This window comes from Scyliorhinus torazame, chromosome 5, assembly GCF_047496885.1.
Source record: "Scyliorhinus torazame isolate Kashiwa2021f chromosome 5, sScyTor2.1, whole genome shotgun sequence".
Classification (NCBI taxonomy): Eukaryota; Metazoa; Chordata; class Chondrichthyes; order Carcharhiniformes; family Scyliorhinidae; genus Scyliorhinus; species Scyliorhinus torazame.
This window is the reverse complement of record NC_092711.1, coordinates 78,352,617-78,374,955: the sequence shown is the minus strand read 5'-3', so window position 1 is coordinate 78,374,955 and position 22,339 is coordinate 78,352,617. Positions and strand designations below refer to the sequence as shown.

General features: G+C 47.6%; 1 protein-coding gene and 2 long non-coding RNA genes across 3 annotated transcripts in view; 2 read left to right on the top strand and 1 right to left on the bottom strand.

Annotated features, from left to right (window-relative positions):
• The first annotated feature begins 100 nt into the window (after window positions 1-100).
• Window positions 101-3,924, top strand: LOC140421460 (uncharacterized). Its single transcript, XR_011946794.1, has 2 exons — window positions 101-489; window positions 1,249-3,924. It is a non-coding gene; the product is annotated as an uncharacterized lncRNA (long non-coding RNA).
• Window positions 3,925-14,444: 10,520 nt separating this feature from the next.
• On the bottom strand, window positions 14,445-18,933 carry LOC140421453 (uncharacterized). Its single transcript, XR_011946787.1, has 2 exons — window positions 18,206-18,933; window positions 14,445-15,992 (listed from the first exon to the last, which is right to left on the bottom strand). It is a non-coding gene; the product is annotated as an uncharacterized lncRNA (long non-coding RNA).
• The window catches only part of LOC140421448 (uncharacterized), a 43,895-nt gene continuing 40,253 nt past the window's right edge, over window positions 18,698-22,339 (top strand). The window contains exons 1-2 of the mRNA XM_072506169.1: window positions 18,698-18,804; window positions 19,734-21,691. The gene's annotated coding sequence lies outside the window, so the exon portion shown is untranslated. The remainder of the gene's footprint in view (window positions 18,805-19,733; window positions 21,692-22,339) is intronic.

Below are 22,339 nucleotides of genomic sequence, written 5' to 3'. Positions count from 1 at the left end.
AAAGATGCAGGACGATACTTTGAATACTTTGTCTATATATATGTTTCTGGAACCTACCTCTTCGTTCACCTGAGGAAGGTGCAGTGCTCCGAAAGTTAGTGATTCGAAACAAACCTGTTGGGCTTTAACCTGGTGTTGTAAGACTTCTTACTGTACTTCCTGAATCAAGATGGCAGTCATTAGCCTGTGACTGTTCCCAGGAAAAAGCCCCAGACCAGCCGATTTGGGACCAGCAGGTTTTTATTCTCACCTTGTGGCCATCAGCAGGTTTTATTTGGAGACCCAATTCCCTGCGGATCTGTCACCCTCACAATGTGTGATTGACGGCAGCTCCCGACCAATAGGAAGAGGGGGCGGGTCTGGAGCACCGACCGGGAGCGGCTGGTCCTCCAACCAATCGGAGTGAATGAGGGGCGGGGCCCGCTGTGATTGAAGCATGCGCAGTGTGGGAAATGGCGTCGGGGAGCGGCTTCTTCAGCTCCGAAATTGGTAAGTATGGAGGGAGCGAGGAATCGCGTGAATCTACGGAAACGCTGCGTGAATATGTTGTGTAAGCCACAAATCTCCGAAAAGAGCTTACTGGACCACCCAGTTTGCAGCGAGCGGGGCTGCAGGCCCAGGTTATCGGCCTCCATCTTTAATAGATGTCATGTGCATCAGGGCGCATGCGTGATCGCCATCTTTGTAGCGGGCAAATGTCCAGTGACTGGGTGGAGCATTTTCATAAAAATAAACCAAAGCAGAAGAAAAATCGTACAACATTGTAGATAACCAATACCAACTCCCCTCTGCTCCCCACTAGGAGGAGCTTGTTACCCATTGATCAGACTGGAGACAACTTGTCCATCAAACTGCATTAGCCTTTGAATCCCAATGTCTTACCGATGCAGCGCAGTGGCAGAGAAGAAAAAAACGGGGTGGCACAGTGGATGTCACTACTGCTCACAGTGCTAGAACCCGGGTTCAAATCCGACCTTGGGTGACTGCGTGGAGTTTGCACGTTCTCCCCATGTCTGCGTGGGTTTCCTCAGAGTGCTCTGATTTCCTCCCACAGTCCCTTTCACTTTCTCTCTACTCCAATAGAGGTGAACCAGTTGGGTTTCTATGCCAATCCAGCAGTTCTCATGGTTACATTTTCCTGTTTCCCACAAATTACCAGATTGATTCAGATCAATTTCACAACCTGCCTTTGTGTTTTTGTGGGTTCTCTCTCACTCCCTTTTTTCTGTTTTAAATCCATTTCACAAGGTATTATAAGAGGAGGCTTTGCAATTGGGGAACTGACATCGAACATGATATCAGAATCTGATGGAGCCAGCCAATTTATTGTAACCTGAACATCATTGGATTTTGAACATGAATGGAAAAAGCACCGATCACAGTGGGGGGAAATTGTACCATGTGTCCTGTGTGTGGACAAGATTTCAGCCAATCATCTGGATTTTCGGAACATAATTGCAGTCGTGACGGAGATGCCATGGAAATGTGGGGACTGTGAGAAGGGATTCAATTACCCATGCCAGTTGGAAACTCATCAACGCAGTCACACTGGGGAGAGGCCATTCACTGCTCCCAGTGTGGGAAAGGATTTGCTCACATATTCACTCTGCTGAGACACCAGCAAATTCACACTCAGGAGAGGCCATACACGTGCTCTGTGTGTGGGTTGGGATTCAATTGGTGAACTAACCTAGCATTACATCAGCGGGTTCACACTGGGGAGAAGCCGTTCACCTGCTCCCAGTGTGGGAAGAGATTTGCTCACTCATATACCCTGCGGACACACGAGAAGAGTTCACACTGGGGAGAGGCCATTCATCTGCTCCCAGTGTGGGAAGGGATTCACTCACTCAGCCAATCTGCTGAGACACCAGCGAGTTCACACTGGGGAGAGGCCATTCACCTGCTCCCAGTGTGGGAAGGGTTTCATAGAATTTACAGTGCAGAAGGAGGCCATTCGGCCCAGCGAGTGTGCACCGGCTCTTGGAAAGAGCACCCGACCCAAGGTCAACACCTCCACCCTATCCCCATAACCCAGTAACCCCACCCAACACTAAGGGCAATTTTGGACACTAAGGGCAATTTATCATGGCCAATCCACCTAACCTGCACATCTTTGGACTGTGGGAGAAAACCGGAGCACCCAGAGGAAACCCACGCACACACGGGGAGGATGTGCAGACTCCGCACAGACAGTGACCCAAGCCGGAATCGAACCTGGGACCCTGGAGTTGTGAAGCAATTGTGCTATCCACAATGCTACCGTGCTGCTCAATCATCCCACCTACTTGATTGTTTCACACAATCATCCCACCTACTTGCACATCGATACATTCACACTGGGGAGAGGCCATTCACCTACTCCATGTGTGGGAAGGATTCAGTCAGTCCTCCAACCTGCTGAAACACCAATAAATTCACAAGTAACTGTTGTAATTGGATTATGCTGTTAATCATATTCAGGATTGAACCATGTTCATTTGAGTCTGTTTCTGCTGAATTGAAAAATAGCTCAGTTATAGGTGTTAATGTAGTTGGTCTTGGAAAGAGAGGATTTGCAGTTAGGAAACACAAACTAAACATCGCATCAGCATCTAACACTCACCAAATCTATCGTAAACTGAATATCATCGGATTTTGAACTTGGAAGGAAAAAGCACCGTTCACAGTGGGGAGAAACCGTACACGTGTTCTATGTGTGGACGAAGCTTCAGTCGGTCATCTGGCCTTTCGAAACATAAATGCAGTCACACTAGGGAGAACCCATGGGAATGTGGGGACTGTGGGAAGGCGGGGACTGTGGGAAGGCATTTGATTAGCCATTCCAGCCGGTAGTTCATCAGTGCACTCATGCTGGGAGATGCTTTTCACGTGCTCTGAGTATGGAAAGGGATTCACACACTCATACCACTTGTAAACACACCAACATGTTCACATGGGGGAGAGGCTGTTCATCTTCTCCCTATGTAGGATGGGATTTGCTCATTCCTCCAATCTGCTGAGACACCACTGAGTTCACACTGGGGGAGACCATTTAAATGCCCAGACTGTGAAGAGTGTTATAAAGATTCTGGGGAACTGATGTCCCATTAACATATTCACACTGAAGAGAGAGACCATTCAGATGCTCTCACTGTATCACAGAATTTACAGTTCAGAAGTAAGCCATTTGGCCCATCGAGTCGGCAACCGACTTAAGCCTATACCTCCACCCTAATCCCGTAAACCAGTAACCCCACCTAAACCTTTTAGACAGTAAGGGCAATTCAAAATGGCCAATCCACCTAACCTGCACATCTTTGGACTATGGGAGGAAACCGGAGCACCCGGAGGAAACACACGCAAATACAGGGAGAATGTGCCGACTCCGTACAGACAGTGACCCAAGCCGAAAATCGAACCTGGGACCCTGGAGCTGTGAAGCAACAGTGCTGACCACTGTGCTACCGTGCCGCCCAATCGGCAGCTTACCACTCAAAGAACAGGGTTCAGACAATCGTCTCACCTCACTGTACAGCAGTGTCTTCACACAGGGGAGAGGCCATTCACCTGCTCCCAGTATGGGAGGGGATTCACTCAGATTCCAACCTACTGATGCACCAGCAAGTTCACAAGTAACTTCACTGATTGGATTGTTTTGGGCATCACAGCCTGGACTGAACCATAGGCATTGGGGTCTGTTTCTCCCACAAGTCCCGAAGGACGTGCTTGTTACACGAATTGGACATTCTGAATTCTCGCTCAGTGTAGCTGAACAGGCACCGGAATGTGGCGACTAGGAGATTTTCACAGTAACTTCATTGCAGTGTTAATATAAGCCTACTTGTGACAAGAACAAAGATTATTATTATTATGATGATGATGTTCTTAAACTCCAACCCTATTGTAAGAAATTTAATTCTGAATAAAATTCAAGTCAAATCAGTTTGTGTTAATCATAGTTAATCAATGGGCGGCTCATTAGCACAGAGTTAGCACTGTGGCTTCACAGCGCCAGGGATTCGGGTTTAATTCCTGGCTTGGGTCACTGTGCGGAGTCTGCACGATCTCTCCGTACCTTTGTGGGTTTGCTCCAGGTGCTCCAGCTTCCTCCCACAAGTCCCGAAAGACGTGCTTGTTAGGTGAATTGGACATTCTGAATTCTCCCTCAGTGTACCAAAACAGGCGCCGGAGTGCGGCGACTAGGTGCTTTTCACAGTAACTTCATTGCAGTGTTAATGTAAGCCTATTTGTGACAATAATAAAGATTATCATTATTATGACTGTGGAATTAATTGGAGGAATCTTCCAAACAGCCAGCACTGGTACAATGGGCCAAATAGTTTTCATCTGTGCTGTATCGTTCCATAGAATAATTAATATTCAATGGGAACAGCAGTAAGCCATTCAGCCTTTCAAGCATGCTCCTCCATTTACTAAAAAAATGTCTGATCCAACACTAAGTCCACTTTCCTGCCTTCTCTCCATAACCCTGATTTCCATAAATTATTAAAAACCTATTGATCTCAGCCCTGAAAATGTTCAAGGACGCGGCCTCCAAAGCTTCCTGGCAGCACGGTAGCACAAGTGTTTAGCACTGTGGCTTCACAGCGCCATGGTCCCAGGTTCGATTCCCTGCTGGGTCACTGTCTGTGCGGAGTCTGCACGTTCTCCCCGTGCCTGCGTGGGTTTCCTCCGGGTGCTCCGTTTTCCTCCCACAGTCCAAAGACGTGCAGGTTAGGTGGATTGGCCATGATAAATTGCCCTTTGTGACCAAAAAAGGTTAGGAGTTATTGGGTTACGGGGATGGGTGGAAGTGAGGGCTTAAGTGGGTCAGTGCAGACTCAATGGGCTGAATGGCCTCCTTCTGCACTGTATGTTCTCTGTTCTCTCACATAATTCTTTGGGAGACAAAATTCTTCCTCAAATCCTCTTATTCTGCAACTATGTCCTCTGGTCCTACATTCTACCATCAGTGGAAACATCCATCCAATATTTACCCTGTCTATCCCTCTAAAAATCTTATATGTTTCAATCATATCACCTCTCGTACTTATGCACTCCTAGGAGTACAGACCCAACTTGTTTAATCTTTCCTCATGGAAATTCCTCCATGTCCGGGATCATTGCAGTGAATCTCCTCTGTACTGCCTCCAATTATATTATATCTTTCCTTAAATGAGGGGACCAAATCTCTCTTGACATAAGCACCAGCATCACATTTGCCTTCCCTATTAGCTTCTGCTCCTGTCTGCTAGCTTTCTGAGCTTCATGAGCAAGAACCCCAAGTCCCTTTGGGCTACAGCTTTCTGCAGTCTCACCATTTAAACAAGAACCCGCCTTCTCATTCATTCTTCCAAAATGAACAATCTCACATTTTCCCTCATTGAATTGCAGTTCAGCATCAGTAAATAGAGAAGGAGAGGAACCAGTGACTGTGGGATTGACGCACAGACTTAGCACCCTGAGAGGAGTCAGGGAAAAGTTGGAAAAATGTCAAAAAACTAATCATGTACTGACAGGAAAATAAAAGTTTTTTAGTAATGGCATACAACAGCGCAGATATTCACAAGAATGTATGTGTTGTATTTATTAATTTCTTTGAATTGCGTAACAAAATTGGTTTCCTTCTGTTTGGATGCTTCAATGGCGTTGCTGTTACCCAGCATTCTCTGCGGGTGTGAATGTGCCCTATTCACACTGCGGGAGGTCAGTGCGCAGGCGCAGTGCTGAACTCCGCGGAACATGCGCAGTGTCACCTTGCCCAGAGGCGGGTGAGTACGGGAGAGGTTTTTTTATAAATGTTTTTATTAAAGCTTTTTCCAACCAACGTTTTTACATAACAAAAATAAACGAGAATTATTAAACAAACAAGGTGGGTGTTGTCTTTATACAAAGCAAAATTCACATTATATCCACAATTCCCCCCCCACCTGAGTCCCCCTGCCCCCCCCCCCCCCCCCGGATGCAGCTGCTGCTGACACTGCTCCCCTAGAAAGTCAAGGAAAGGTTGCCACCGCCGAGAGAACCCCATCAAAGACCCTCTCAAGGCGAACTTTATTCGCTCCAGGCTGAGGAACCCCGCCATATTGCTAACCCTGGTCTCCACACTCGGGGGTTTTGAGTGCCTGCACATTAGCAAGATCCATCTCCGGGCTACCAGGGAGGCAAAGGCTAATACCTCAGCCTCTTTCGCCTCCTGCACTCCCGGATCCTCTGACACCCCAAATATCGCTATTGTTGGGCTCACCTTCACCCGAGTGTCCTAGATCCTGGATATCGCCCTCGCAAAGCCCTGCCAGAATTCTTTAAGCGCCGGGCATGCCCAAAACATATGGGCATGGTTCGCCGGACTCCCTGCACATCTTGCGCTCCTGTCCTCCACCCCAAAGAACTTACTCATTCTCGCCATCGTCATGTGAGCCCGATACACCACCTTAAAATGAATTAAGCTGAGCCTGGCACATAATGAGGAGGAATTTACCCTGCCCAGGGCATCAGCCCACAGGCCCTCATCCAGATCCATTCCCAGCTCCTCCTCCCACTTGCCCTTCAACTCCTCCACTGAGGCATCCTCAGCCTCCTGCAGCTCCTGATATATGTCCGACACCTTCCCCTCCCCTACCCAGATGCCAGACACAACCCTGTCCTGTATCCTACGCGGGGGCAGCAGCGGAAATGTCCCCACCTGCTTTTTAAGAAAGTCCCGAACCTGGAGGTACCTGAACGCATTCCCCGGGGGCAGGCCGAACCTCTCCTCCAGCGCCTGCACACTGGGGTAAGTCCCGTCTATAAACATGTCCCCCATTCTCCTAATGCCTGCCCTATACCAGTCTTGGAACCCCCCATCTATCCTACCCGGAGCAAATCTGTGGTTATTCCGTATCAGGCTCCACACTGAGGCCCCCTCCTCCTGCCTGTGCCTCCTTCACTGTCCCCAAATCCTCAGTGCCGCCGTCACCACCGGACTTGTGGTGTATCACGCCGGCGAGAACGGCAGCGGCACCATGACTAGTGCCCCTCGGCTGGTGCCTCTGCATGACGCCGTCTCCAGCTGCCCCCTCCTCCATCATCAACTTCCTAATCATGGCCACATTGGCCGCCCAATAATCGCTGTAGAAGTTCGGCTGAGCCAGTCCTCCCCCTCCCCCTCCCCACGAATGCCCTTTTAACTCGCAGGGTTTTATTCGCCCACACAAATCCCATAACAATCCTATTCACCTGCTTAAAAAAGGACTTGGGGATGAAACTGGGGAGGCATTGAAAAACGAACAGGAACCTGGGGAGACCCGTCATCTTGCGGGAGAGGTTTTTGTTAATGGGAGAGAGTGGGCGGGGCGGAGGGAGGAATGGAGCCGGGAGGTGAGGGTGGGTAGGGAGCGGAGGCTTCAGAAACACCTGGTGTAGGCCCCAAGACCAAATATGACCCCGCAAGTCCGGAGTTTGTAGATCGGAGGGTTTTTCCTGAGAATTGGCCCAGATTTGAAGACCATCTTGTTTCAGCAGGAGCAGTGCACACGCGGGACTATTTGTTTTACGTAATGGAGTGGGCGGGGCTTCAGGGTCCCAGTGACCAGAAGAGAAAAGTTTTGACTCGTTGATCTAAATCTGCTAATGGATGAGAAATGCCTCAATGAGTAAATAACGGCTGATTATAGAAGGGTAACTGAGGTGGCGGAATGGATGTGGAGGCTCCATAAACACCCTGTGGAGATGGCAGAATAAGAATCTAATGTTTAATCCAGGCGGGGCAACATCCGGGAGGCTGCACATGACATCAGGGGGGAGTGGGAGGAGGAGAAAATGTTGTGAATTTCTCTTCTAGACTAACAGGAATGGATTCTGGAAACTCTTTTTACTGGAGGTTAGAAGGGGAAGATTTACACACAGCAAACTCAAATCAAGAGAAATGTTTTTCTCTTCTGAATTTTTAATCCTGGACTGACAGTGATGACTTTTTACAGGACATTAGGAAAGCAGAATTTTAAGGTGAAAAACTCACCCAAGATTCACTTCAAAACCTGAGAGAAACTCAGTTTATTAGTACCTGAATGTAAGTGTTTCTGTTTTATTTGTGGTTCAAGATTTAAACAGCTGTGTAGCTGGAAATAGGGTGGAGCAAGATTTGCAAACAAGGATGTTGCTTAACCGGGGCCCAATGTAGGTCAGTGAGCTCAGGGGTGATGAGTGAGTGAGTGAGTGGGACTCAGTTCAGGAGACATGGCAGCAGAAATTTGTATGAACTCAAGTTTGGCAGGTTCCCTACCCTGAACAACATAATTGAACCAGTTTGTTTTTTACAACATTCAGCAGTTTTTATGGTCACTTTTTCCTTGTGCCGGTCCCACACATCACCAGATTCAGTTGGCTCAGTTTCACAACCTGCCTTTGTCTCTTTGTAGGTTTGCACTTACACCTTTTTCTGGTTTTAATCAATTTCACAGAGTATGAGAAAGGGACAAATTTGCAGTTGGGAAACTCGAACTAGGTATCATATCAGGATCTGATTGAGTCGCCCAATTTATCGTAACCTGAATATCTTTGGATTTTGAATATGGAAGGAGAAAGCACCATTCGCAGTTGGGAGAAACTAAACACATGCTCTGCGTGTGGACGAGACTTCAGCCAATCATCTGACCTCTTGAACCACAAGTGCAGACACAACGGGGAGAAAGTATGGACATGTGGGGACTGTGAGAAGGGATTCAATTATCCAGTTGAGCTGGAAACTCATCGGCGCAGTCACACTGGGGAGAGACCGTTCACCTGCTCCACGTGTGGGAAGGGATTCACTCTGTCTTGCAACCTGTTGGCTCACCAGCGTGTTCACTCTGAAGAGAGACCTTTTAAATACCCAGACTGTGGGAATTGCTATAAAAGTTCTGGCAAACTGTTGCGCCACCAACATATTCACAGTAATGAGAGACCTCAGGTGCTCTGACTGTGGGACTGGGTTCAGGCAATTATCTGATCTCACTGTACACCAGCGAATTCACACTGGAGAGAAGCCGTTTACCTGCAAAAAGTGTGAGAAGGGATTCAGTTGGTCGTCACGCCTGCTGACACACCAGCAAGTTCACACTGGAGAGAGACCATTCTCCTGCACTGTTTGTGGGAAGGGATTCACTAATTCTTCCGCCCTGCTGAAACACCAGCAAGTTCACACTGGGGAAAGACCGTTCACCTGTTCTGTGTGTGGGAAGGGATTTACTGGGTCAACCGACCTGCTGGAACACCAGCGTATTCACAGCGGGGAGAGACCATTTGGCTGCTCCACGTGTGGGAAGAGATTCACTCAGTCATCAACCCTGCTGACACACCAGCGAGTTCACACTGGGGAGAAGCCATTCAACTGCTCCAGATGTCACAAGAGATTTGCTCACTCATCTACCCTGCTGAGACACCAGCGAGCTCACAAGTAACTACTTTGATAGAACTTTGCTGTTTATCCATTTGGGGGTGTTTCTAAAGAAAAGCAAGTCCAGCCCCGTTATAGGATTAATATTCCGGATTAAAGTCAAATCAGTTAGATGTTTTTAATATCTCCAACACAAGTTAGTTCCTTTTGAAGGGATCTCCCTCTCTTCTGTATCCCCTATCCTCACCTCCAAAAAGAGGAGCTTGAAGTTCTTTGAGGATATAATAAGCAGGGTGGATAAAGGGAACCAGTAGATGTGGTTTGCCCAAGACCGTAAGAAACGACAGTTGTGAACACCGCCCAATCCATCACGCGAACCTGCCTTCCATCTATTGACTCTATCTACACCTCCTGCTGCATTGAGAAAGCAGACAGCATAATCAAAGACCCCTCCCATCTGTGTTTTTCTTTCGTCCATCGGGCAGGAGACACAAAAGTCTGAGAAAAAGCACTAACAGGTTCAAAAACAGCTTCTTCCCCGCTGTTACGACTACTGAATGACCCTCTTACGGACTGAACTGATCTCTTCACAAATCTTCTCATCCGATGCCTGTGCCTATGTATTTACATTGTGTATTTATGCATGTCCTATGTTTTTTCATGCATGGAACGATCTGTCTGGACTGAAGGCAGAACAATACGTTTTACTGTACCTCAGTACACGTGACAATAAAACAAGTTCAATTTAGATTTCCAGAGGCATTCAGTAATAATAATGATCACCTTTTATTGTCACAAGTATGAAGTTACTGTGAAAAGCCCCTGATCGCAACATTCCGGCACCTGTTCGGGTAAGCTGGTATGGGAATTGAACCCGTAAGGTACTACATACAAGGTTATTGCACACGATAAGGACTTATAGTGTTGGGGATGATTTTTTAGCATGGATAGAGGCTTGGATAACTAACAGAAAAGAGTGAGTTGGGATAAATGGGTCATTTTCAAATTGGCACATTAACTAATGGACTGCCCCTGGGATCAGTGTTGGGGCCACAACTATTTAGATCAATATAAATGACTTAGAACCATAGAATTCCTACAGTGTAGAAGGAGGCAATTCAGCCCATCGAGTCTGCACCTAGCAGCAGAGGGCAGTAGAGCGGAGCTGCTGATTGGCCGTTGCAGGGGAAATTTGCATACGTCCGTGTGCTCACCCTAACTTGGAGGTGGTTTGTGGAGGAGCTCTTGTCAAGTGACACTTAAACCCAAAACATTTCTTCAGTGTTTCACTCCGTACCCCCTCCTCTAACCAAAAATAACCAACCGCTGTAAGGATCAAGAGGAAGACTCGAGGGCAGGTAGAAGTGGAAAGTTGAACCGTGACATCACAGCCTGCAGGCAAGGGATTGGCTGGTGACTGGTAAGTAGTTTTTATTTATTTTCCCTCATGTGTTATCGTGCGGGGCGCAGAGGTTGCTGAGTGAGTGCTTGCTGAGAAGGGGAGTGAATAACAGGTAATCTCTTTCTTTTTTTTTATCTAGAGGGGATGACAGGGAAGGTAGTGCAATGTTCCTCCTGTTTGAGGTGAGGGACGCCGTTAGTGTCCCTGCTGATTTCATCTGTGGGAAGTGCACCCATCTCCAGCTCCTCAGAAACTGCGTTAGGGAACTGGAGTTGGATGAACTTCGGATCATTCGGGAGGCAGAGGTGGTCATAGATAGAAGCTTCAGGGATGTAGTTACTCCGAAGAATAAAGATAGATGGGTGATGGTGAGAGGGGCTGGGAGGAAGCAGTCAATACAGGGATCCCCTGTGGCCGTTCCCCTTAGTAACAAGTATACCACTTTGGATACTGTTGGGGGGGGGGGACTTACCAGGGTTAAGCCATGGGGTACAGGTCTCTCGCACAGAGTCTGTCCCTGTTGCTCAGAAGGGAAGAGGGGAGAGGAGTAGAGCATTAGTCATTGGCGACTCCATAGTTAGGGGGATAGATAGGAGATTCTGTGGGAACGAGAGAGACTCATGGTTGGTGTGTTGCCTCCCAGGTGCCAGGGTGCGTGATGTCTCGGATCGTGTTTTCGGGATCCTTAAGGGGGAAGGGGAGCAGCCCCAAGTCATGGTCCACATAGGTACCAACGACATAGGTAGGAAAAGGGATAGGGATGTAAGGCAGGGATTCAGGGAGCTAGGGTGGAAACTTAGATCTAGGACAAACAGAGTTATTATCTCTGGGTTGTTACCCGTGCCACGTGATAGCGAGACGAGGAATAGGGAGAGAGAGGAGTTCAACACGTGGCTACAGGGATGGTGCAGGAGGGAGGGGTTTCAGATTTCTGGATAATTGGGGCTCATTCTGGGGTCAGTGAGACCTCTACAAACGGGATGGTCTGCACCTGGACCAGATGTGTACCAATATCCTGGGGGGGAAATTTGCTAATGCTCTTCGGGAGGGTTTAAACTAGTTCAGCAGGGGCTTGGGAACCTGAATTGTAGCTCCAGTATACAGCAGGTTGAGAGTAGTGAGGTCATGAGTAGGGTTTCAAAGTTGCAGGAGTGTACCGGCAGGCAGGAAGGTGGTTTAAAGTGTGTCTTCTTCAATGCCAGGAGCATCCGGAATAAGGTGGGTGAACTTGCGGCATGGGTTGGTACCTGGGACTTCGATGTTGTGGCCATTTCGGAGACATGGATAGAGCAGGGACAGGAATGGTTGTTGCAGGTGCCGAGGTTTAGATATTTCAGTAAGCTCAGGGAAGGTGGTAAAAGAGGGGGAGGGATGGCATTGTTAGTCAAGGACAGTATGGTGGCAGAAAGGACGTTTGATGAGGACTAGTCTACTGAGGTAGTATGGGCTGAGGTTAGAAACAGGAAAGGAGAGGTCACCCTGTTAGGGGTTTTCTATAGGCCTCCGAAAAGTTCCAGAGATGTAGAGGAAAGGATTGCAAAGATGATTCTGGACAGGAGCGAAAGCAACAGGGTAGTTGTTATGGGGGACTTTAACTTTCCAAATATTGACTGGAAACTCTATAGTTCGAGTACTTTAGATGGGTCTGTTTTTGTCCAATGTTTGCAGGAGGGTTTCCTGACACAGTATGTAGATAGGCCAATGAGAGGCAAGGCTATATTGGATTTGGTACTGGGTAATAAACCAGGACAGGTGTTAGATTTGGAAGTAGGTGAGCACTTTGGTGATAGTGACCACAATTCGATTAAGTTTACTTTCGTGATGGAAAGGGATAGGTATATACCACAGGGCAAGAGTTATATCTGGGGAAAGGCAATTATGATGCGATGAGGCAAGACTTAGGATACATCGGATGGAGATGAAAACTGCAGGAGATGGGCACAATGGAAATGTGGAGCTTGTTGAAGGAACAGCTACTGCGTGTCCTTGATAAGTATGTACCTGTCAGGCAGGGAGGAAGTGGTCGAGTGAGGGAACCGTGGTTTACTAAAGCAGTCGAAACACTTGTCAAGAGGAAGTAGACTTATGTAAAGATGAGACATGAAGGTTCAGTTAGGGTGCTCGAGAGTTACAAGTTAGCTAGGAAGGACCTAAAGAGAGAGCTAAGAAGAGCCAGGAGGGGACATGAGAAGTCTTTGGCAGGTAGGATCAAGGATAACCCTAAAGCTTTCTATAGATATGTCAGGAATAAAAGAATGACCAGGGTAAGAGTAGGGCCAGTCAAGGACAGTAGTGGGAAATTGTGCTTGGAGTCCGAGGAGATAGGAGAGGTGCTAAATGAATATTTTTCGTCAGTATTCACACAGGAAAAAGAAAATGTTGTCGAGGAGAATACTGAGATTCAGGCTACTAGACTAGAAGGGCTTGAGGTTCATAAGGAGGAGGTGTTAGCAATTCTGGAAAGTGTGAAAATAGATAAGTCACCTGGGCCGGATGGGATTTATCCTAGGATTCTCTGGGAAGCTAGGGAGGAGATTGCTGAGCCTTTGGCCTTGATCATTAAGTCATCTTTGTCTGCAGGAATAGTGCCAGAAGACTGGAGGATAGAAAATGTTGTCCCCTTGTTCAAGAAGGGGAGTAGACATAACCCCGGTAACTATAGACCAGTGAGCCTTACTTCTGTTGTGGGCAAAATCTTGGAAAGGTTTATAAGAGATAGGATGTATAATCATCTGGAAAGGAATAATATGATTAGAGATAGTCAACACGGTTTTGTGAAGGGTAGGTCGTGCCTCACAAACCTTATAGAGTTCTTTGAGAAGGTGACCAAACAGGTGGATGAGGGTAAAGCAGTTGATGTGGTGTATATGGATTTCGGTGGGCCCCGATCGCGGGCCAGGCCACCGTGGGGGCACCTCACGGGGCCAGATCCCCCCTGCCCCCCCAAGAACCCCGGAGGGCGCCCACGCCGCCAGGTCCTGCCGGTAAGGACCTACTCCAATTTACGCCGGCGGGACTGGCAAAAAACGGGCGGGACTTCGGCCCATTGTGGGCCGGAGAATTATGGCAGCCCCAGGGCCCATTGAGTCGCGCCGGCCCCCGCCATTCTCCGAGGCGGGCGGCACGATTCACGCCGGGCTGAATTTTGGGGTGCCGAATAATTTGGAGGACGGTGGGGGTTGGATTCACGGCGACCCCCGGTGATTCTCCGACCCGGAGGGGGGGGGGGGGGGGTCGGAGAATCCCGCCCCTAATTTATAGATTCCAATTTAAAAGATTTAATATGTACACAGTCTTTGGTATTTGAGCTATCTCATCTACTAAAAGTAAACTAAAAAAATACTCAACACAAATGAAATTTAAAAATCGCTTATTATCACAAGTAGGCTTCAATGAAGTTACTGTGAAAAGCCCCTAGACGCCATATTCCGGCGCCTGTTTGGGGAGGCTGGTACGGGAATTGAACCGTGATGCTGGCCTGCCTTGGTCTGCTTTCAAAGCCAGTGATTTAGCCCTGTGCTAAACAGCCCCTTGTACAGACAGGAATGTGATTGCGTGACTACATCACTTAATAAAGGAGTCAGTGAAAGTGGAAAAGGAGACCATGGAAACCAAAAATTAACTCCTGAAAATCAGAGAGCATCTCTCGAGAAAATCTCAAGAAGAGCCATTGAAACAATATGTTTTGAGCCCTGGAGTCGGATCTTTCAGATGCTGAATTGTAGATTTTACACCAAAGATTTATTTAAAATAGAAGCAAAAGTTCAGAAATTTATTCTAAACAGGTTTCTGCTGAGAGTTCTTGAATGAAGGGGAAAGATCACAGATGGTGCTTTTAAAAATAGACACTGGTAGCCCCCACAATAAATGACATTTTCAGCAGATTAAGTTCCAGCGGTTATAGGGGTTAACATCAGCAAGTACAAAATATTGTCAGATGATCAATACTAAACAACAGCAACAACAGCAGAATCCAACCCCTGCAGTCATTTATGAACTTGCTGATGTCTCTGGAGACATCGTGACTGAGTGAATCCCTTCCCACACACACACAGCAGTTGAATGGTCTCTTAGTGTGAGTGCGTTGGTGTGTCAGCAAGTTGAAAGACTTCACGAATCCATTCCCACACACTGAGCAGGTAAACGGTTTCTCCCCAGTGTGAACGCGCTGTTAAGCAGTGAGGTTGGACGACCGATTGAATCCCTTCCCACACACGGAGCGTGTGAATGGTCTCTCCGCAGTGTGAGTGCGTTGGTGAGCAGTGAGGTTGGATGACTGCCTGAAACTCTTTCCACAGGAGGTGCAGCCGAATGGTTTCTCTTCAGTGTGAATTTGCTGGTGTCTCAGAAGGGTGGGTAAAACTGTGAATCCCTTCCCACACACAAAGCAAGTAAACGGTCTTTCCCCAGTATGGAGCCGCTGGTGTACAAGGAGGGAGGATGCCTGTCTGAAACTCTTTCCACAGGAAGTGCAGCTGAATGGTTTCTCCTTAATGTGAACTCGCTGGTGTGACAGCAAGTGGGATGATCCGGTGAATCCCTTCCCACACACAGAGCAGGTGAATGGCCGCTCACCTCTATGAACACGCTGGTGTGACAGCAGGTGGAATGACTGAGTGAATCCCTTCCCACAGTCGGAGCAGGCGAACGGCCTCTCCCCAGTGTGAGTGCGTTGATGTACAGTGAGTGCTGAAGAATGCCTGAACCTCTTTCCACAGGAGGTGCAGATGAATAGCTTTTCCTCAGTGTGAATCCACTGGTGAGACCAAAGGCCAGATGACTGAATGAATCCCTCCCCACACACACAGCAGGTGAATGGCCTCTCCCCAGTGTGACTGCGCCAATGGTTTTCCAGCAGGGAAGGGTAACTGAATCCCTCACATTTCCACGGTCTCTCCATGGTGCAGTGTCCTTGTGTCTCTCCAAGTTGGATGATCGCTTGAAGTCTTCTCCACATACAGGACACATGTATGGTTTCTCCCCAATGTGAATGGTCGTGATGTTTCTTCAGGCTGTGTAACTGGTTAAAGCTCTTTCCTCAGTCAGTTCACTGGAACACTCTCACTCAGGTGTGTTTGTCTCAATATCTTTCCAGTCACACTGATGTTTAAAAGTGTTTCTCACAGACAGAAGAGACAATCGTTTCTCCTTCAACATTCAAAGTCTGAGGATTTTCAGGTCCTGATGAATTGAGTGACTGTCAGATGATGTTTAGTTTCAGTCTCACATCTGTAAATCCTCCTTTCTAATATCCTGTAAAAGGAATTTACAAACGTCATCACTGTCAGTGGAGCATATAAATTCTGAACAGACAATTCTAGTTTCTCTGGAACATTTTTTCCTCTCTTGTTCCCCCAAAGCTGTAAATCCCCCTCCCACACACTCTCCCTCCTCCCTGGGCTGAAATCCAAACCCATCTCCCCATCTGCACCATTTCTTTCCTCCACTCCCAGTTTTCTCCCTCCCCCTCCTCTGCCTGGGTTCAGTTCTCCAGCTCCTGTCTGCAGACTGACAATAAAATCAATTATTTTCTTTGTCAATTATTCTTTTTGTCTACTATGTATGGACTGTGTACGTTCCCTTGGCCACAGAAAAATACTTTTCACTGTTCTTCGGTACATGTGACAATAAATCAACCAATCAGCCGTGTGAATCATCAACAAGATGCACTGCAGTAACTCACCAAGGTTCCTTAGACAGCACCTTCCAAACCCACAACCACTACCATCTAGAAGGACATGAGCAACAGATACCGGGAACCCCATCACCTGGAGGTTCACCAAGTCATTCAGCACCCTGACATTAAAATATATCACCGCTCCTTCACTGTCGCTGGGGCAACATCCTGGAACTACGTCACTGACAGCACAGTGGGTGTACCTACACCTCAAGGACAGCAGTGGTTCAAGAAGGCAACTCACCATCACCTTCTGATGGGAAACTCGGAATGGGTAATAAATGCTGGCCTAGCCAGCGACGCCCACATCCCGCCAAAAATTGAATAAAAAATATATATCTGCTGCTCCTGTCCTAGGTGGTAGTGGCTGCATGCCTGAGTGTGTGGGTGTGTCAGTCAATGTGTGCGGGGAGTGTCTGGTGTGTTCTTGATGTAAGGGTATCTGCTGATTAGATGGGAGTGGTTGTTGGTTTGGAAGGTGCTGTTCCCTGTTTCTGTAGTGTAGTGATTATCATGTTTGCTTAAAGGCCCTCGGTTTAAAACTGCACAGAAACATTATCAAACCCCATTCATTTCTGTGTGTGGAAAAGTTACGCGATTGACATTTTCAGTATTCATTTACACCCATCCTGAATTGCCCTTGAATTGGGTTGCTGAGTTGATCTGCCGTGTGGAACCCCGATCCCCAGGGCTTCAGCCTGGTTCTCTGCTTTACTAGTCTAGATGTGGAGATGCCAGCATTGGACTGGGGTGAGCACAGTAAGAAGTATTACAACACCAAGTTAAAGTCCAACAGGTTTGTGTCGAATCACATGCTTTCGGAGCGCAGCTCCATCCTCAGGTGAATGAAGAGGTGGGTTCCACAACCACATGTATAGACAAATTCAATGATGCAAGATGATACTTTGAATGCAAATCTTTGCAGGTAATTAAATCTTTACAGGTCCAGACGGTGCAACTGGAGAGAGGGATAATCACAGATTAAAGAGATGTGAATTGTCTCAAGCGAGAACAGTTGGTAGGATTTCGCAAGCCCAGGCCAGATTGTGGGGGGTGAATGTAATACAACATGAATCCAAGGTCTCGGTTGAGGCTGTACCCATGCGTGCGGAACTTGGCTATCAGTTTCTGCTTGGCGATACTGCATTGCTGCACGTCCTGAAGGCTGCCTACCTGAGCCCACACCTCCACCCTATCCCCATAACCCAGTCACCCCACCTAACCTTTTTGGACACTAAGGCAATTTAGCATGGCTAATCCACCGAACCTGCACATCTTTGGACTCATGTCTGTGCTATCACTAAGACTGCCCGTTTCCACCTACATTACATTATCCGGCCTCTCTCTTGTGTCTGTGTGCCTGGGCTGAAACCTCGGTCATGCCTTTGTCACCTCCCGATTCGACAATTCCATTACACACCTGGCTCCCCCACATTCTACCTCTGTAAACTTAAATCCATCCAAATGTCTGCTACCCATGTCTTAATTCACAGCAAGTTCCTTTCCCCTATGATCCCTGTGCTCCGAGACTTGCATTCGCTCCCAGTCAATTCTCACCCTTGTTTTCAAATCCCTCCATGGCCTCATCTCTCCCTGGGTCTGTCATCTCCTCCAGCCCCACAACCCCCTGAGATATCTGCACAGTTCTGATCCTGGACTCTTGCACACCCCCGATTCCAATAACTCCGCCATGGTTTTAAGTTCCCTCGGCCCCAAGCACTGAATTCCCTCCCTAAACCTCCCTGTCTCCACCTCACTTACCTTCTTTCAGACTCTCTTTAAAACTCACCTCTTTGACCTCCTTTTGTTTCTGGGTGCCTCACTTTGTTTTATAATGTTCCTGTGAGGTTGACTGGGATGATTTATGATGTTAAAGGTGTTATATAAATAGAAGTTGTTGTTGTTGACTGTAACCCTGACCTCCTGTTTTACATCCCATTGGTTTCACAACAAACTCTGTCTCTGATGTTTTGCCCCCTGCGGGTTTGCAGCCTCTATAAAGCCGGCGGCCGTTAACTCAGGCCTATCACCGGGAGCAGGCCGCAGCTGCCCCGCCGCTCGATGCAAACCCGGGCCCGGAAACTTCTTATTGGGGTTTGGAGCCTACACCGGAGATCAGTGAAACCTCCCGTCCGAGAGCAGCATCGGCACTGCGCATGCTCCAGCTCACAATGCCCAGGGAGTGATTGACGGCAGCTCTGGGCCAGTAGGAAGAGAGAGGTGGGCCTGGAGGACCGAGTGGTTGCAGTGGGTCCTCCAACCAATTGGAGTGAATGAAGGGCGGGGCTGAGCCGGGTCTCCGACGTGAGGTGGAGCATGCGCAGTACCGATGACAACTCAGGATTCAGGCGGGAGGTTGGAAATCCTGAGCCGGTCAAATTCGATCAGGTGAGTCATGAGGGAGGGATGGAGCCGGCGGATGGGTCTGGAGGCTTCATAAACACTCCGTGCAGCCCGAAGCCCCGAATACGAAGGTCGATACAGCAGTTCATCCAACGAAAGCTGCTCGGGCTTTGCCCCGAGACAGGCCCGAGTGGCCGGGCGCATGCGGACGGAGCGAGAGCCCTGGCGTTGCCCCCTCTTCCTATTGGTCCGAACCCGCCGTCAATCAGTCCCCGGGCATTGTGAGCTGGAACAAACCCTTCACCATCATTGTCAGCTCCCTGGTTTGCAGCTGCGGAGCTTCTCCCTCCCGGGAACAGGCCCAGGTTAACGGGCACCATCCTGCAGACACTGGAGGATGGTTCACATCAGAGGATGGGGGAGGGGGGATAATATTTTATTGTCAGTCTGCAGACAGGAGCTGGAGAACTGAACCCAGGCAGAGGAGAGGGAGGGAGAAAACTGGCAGTGGAGGAAAGAGATGGTGAGATGGGTTTGGATTTCAGCCCAAGGAGGAGGGAGAGTGTGGGACGGGGATTTACAGCTTTGGGGGAACAAGAGAGGAAAAAATGTTCCAGAGAAACTAGAATTGCCTGTTCAGAATTTCTATCCTGGACTGACAGTGATGGCTTTTGTAAACTCCTTTTACAGGGGGTTAGAATTGGAGAATTTGCACACAACAAACTGAACCCAACAGAAAGGTTTGTCTCTTTGCGAATTCTATCCTGCATTGACAGTGATTACTTTTATAACATGAGAGATTACAGCTCTCAGGAAAGATTAAATGGAGTGGGGCCCTTTTTCTATCGACAACAACAAATGAAGCAGTGACATGCTATAAATCTTTTAAATTATCAGTACTGTGGAGAGGGGCGATGTGAGAGAGTGACCATTAATAAACAAGTCATAAATACGGACACATTTATTTATCACAGGTTCAGAATGTGCAACTCATTACCATGGAAAGGAGTTGAGGAAGGTGCTGAGATGTTTTCAAAATGCAACGGGACAAGCACATGAGAGAAAATGGAATCGAAAATCAGCTGAAAGGCTGAGATATGATAGGTGTGACAGTCAGAGATGTGTGCCGAGTATTGACAGCAGCAGAATCTGTGACAGAATGGCCTGTTTGTGTCTTATATATTCACAGTAATTCAATGTAATCGCCTTTTACAGAATATTTGCAGATGCAAACATCATGTCGAGATCTGACAGTCACTTGATTCATCAGGACCGGCCTTTCAACGTGGAAGGAGAAATGTTTGTCTGTTTTGACTTTCGGAAAAAATGTCAAAAATCACTGTCATTGGAAAAGCACCGAGACACAGACATCTAAGTAATTTTCCACAGTTAGCTGGAACTGAGCTCTAACCAATCACACAGCATGAAATTAAATTGCAGCATTTACATTAGGGAGACACCATATTCAGGCTTCAACTGATGATCCAAGTTGGAGAGACATAAGGCCATTCGCACCAAAGGAATCAAGAAGCAGCAATAGGACATTCAGCCACGTGAGCCTGTTCCACCATTTAATAACATCAATGCTGATCTGATAGTGACCTCAAATCTGCATCCCATCTACACCTGATCACTTGTCGATAACTATGATGAAACCGTGGACATGTGGGGACTGTGGGATGGGATTCAATTATCCTTCTGAATTGGAAACTCATCGACGTATTCACACTGGGGAAAGGCTGTTCACCTGCTCCATGTGTGGGAAGGGATTCACTCGGTCATCCCACCTCCTGACACACTAACTTGTTCATACTGATCAGAGACCTTTTAAATGTGCTGACTGTGGAAAGAGCTTTAAAAGCAGAAAGGATTTACTGTTGCATCAACGCACTCACACTGGGGAGAGGCCGTTCATCTGTTTGGAATGTGGGAAGGGATTTAATGATTTGTCAAACCTCCGGATTCACCATCAGATTCACTCTGACCAGAGACCGTTTAAATGTGCTGACTGTGAAAAGAGCTTTAAACACAGAAAGGATTTACTGACACATCAACGCACTCACACCAGGGAGAGGCCATTCACCTGCTCCATGTGTGGGAAGGGATTCACTCGGTCATCAATCCTCCTGAGACACCAACTTGTTCATACTGATCAGAAACCTTTTAAATGTGCTGACTGTGAGAAGAGCTTTAAAAGTAAAATGAATTTACTGAGACACCAACGCACTCACACTGGGGAGAGGCCATTCACCTGCTCCGTGTGTGGGAAGGGATTCACTCAGTCATCAATCCTCCTGAGACACCAACTTGTTCATACTGATCAGAGATCTTTTAAATGTTCTGACTGAGAAGAGCTTTAAAAGTAAACTGAATCTGCTGAAACACCAGCGAGTTCACACTGAAACAGAATCATAGAATATACAGTGCCAAAGGAGGGCATTTGGCCCATCGAGTGCTTGCAAAAAGCACCTTACTTAAGCCCATACCTCCAACCTAACCCATTACCCCACCTCACCTTTTTGGACAGAAAGGGCAATTTAGCATGGCCAATCCATCTAACCTGCACATCTTTGGACTGTGGGGGGAAACCGGAGCACCCGGAGGAAACCCACGCAGACACTGGGACAACGCGCAGACTCCGCACAGACAGTGACCCAAGCAGGGAATCAAACCAGGGACCCTGGAGCTGTGAAGCAACAGTGCTAACCACTGAGCTACTGTGTCACCCAAAAGTGGGAGCGGTACTTGGGAGAGGTTGTTCAACTGCTCCGTGTGTGGGAGGAGATTCACTCAGTCAAACAACCTGCACAGGCATCAGCAAGTTCACAGGCAACAGCAGGGTTTGGATTCAGACGTTGTTGCTGCTGTTAGTCACATCTAGGACTGAATGATGCCTGGACGTCTGTTTCCAGTGGGGCTCCACAATTTTCCGGTATATATCAATGATTTAGACTTAAATGTATGCACCAGGATTATACAAAAGTTGCTGATGTGTTTCAGACAATGAGGGAGAAAGCCATGGGCTGGGTCAGGTGGACAGAAAGGTGGGAAATTGAAATTTAGATAATGAGAGGTTAGGAACACACTTCAGTTAACTCCCGATAAAAATAAGGTCACTTCAGGATAATGGAAAAAACTGGGGGAAACTACAAATAATCCTTTAAAAAAAAAAATTCAGAGTACCCAATTATTATTATTTTTCTCCAATTAAGGGGTAATTTAGCCTGGCCAATCCACCTAACCTGCACATCTTTGGGTTGTGGGGGTGAAACCCATGCAGACATGGGGAGAATGTGCAAACTCCACACGGACAGTGACCCAGGGCCGGGATTCAAACCCGGGTTCTCAGCGCTGTAGTCCCAGTGCTAACCACTGCTCCACGTGCTGTCCTAGCTACAAATAATTCTAATAACTTTATTGAACAGTTCTCAAATGGAAAGGCACTTGACCACATTAAAACTAAGGATCTGCAATAGACGTTTGATCCAGCAAGTCATATTTAGGGCAAGATTATAAATGGAGGGCATCCATTTCAAGTGATTATAATAAACAATGCTGAACAAGGCTAGGAGAGTGGGCA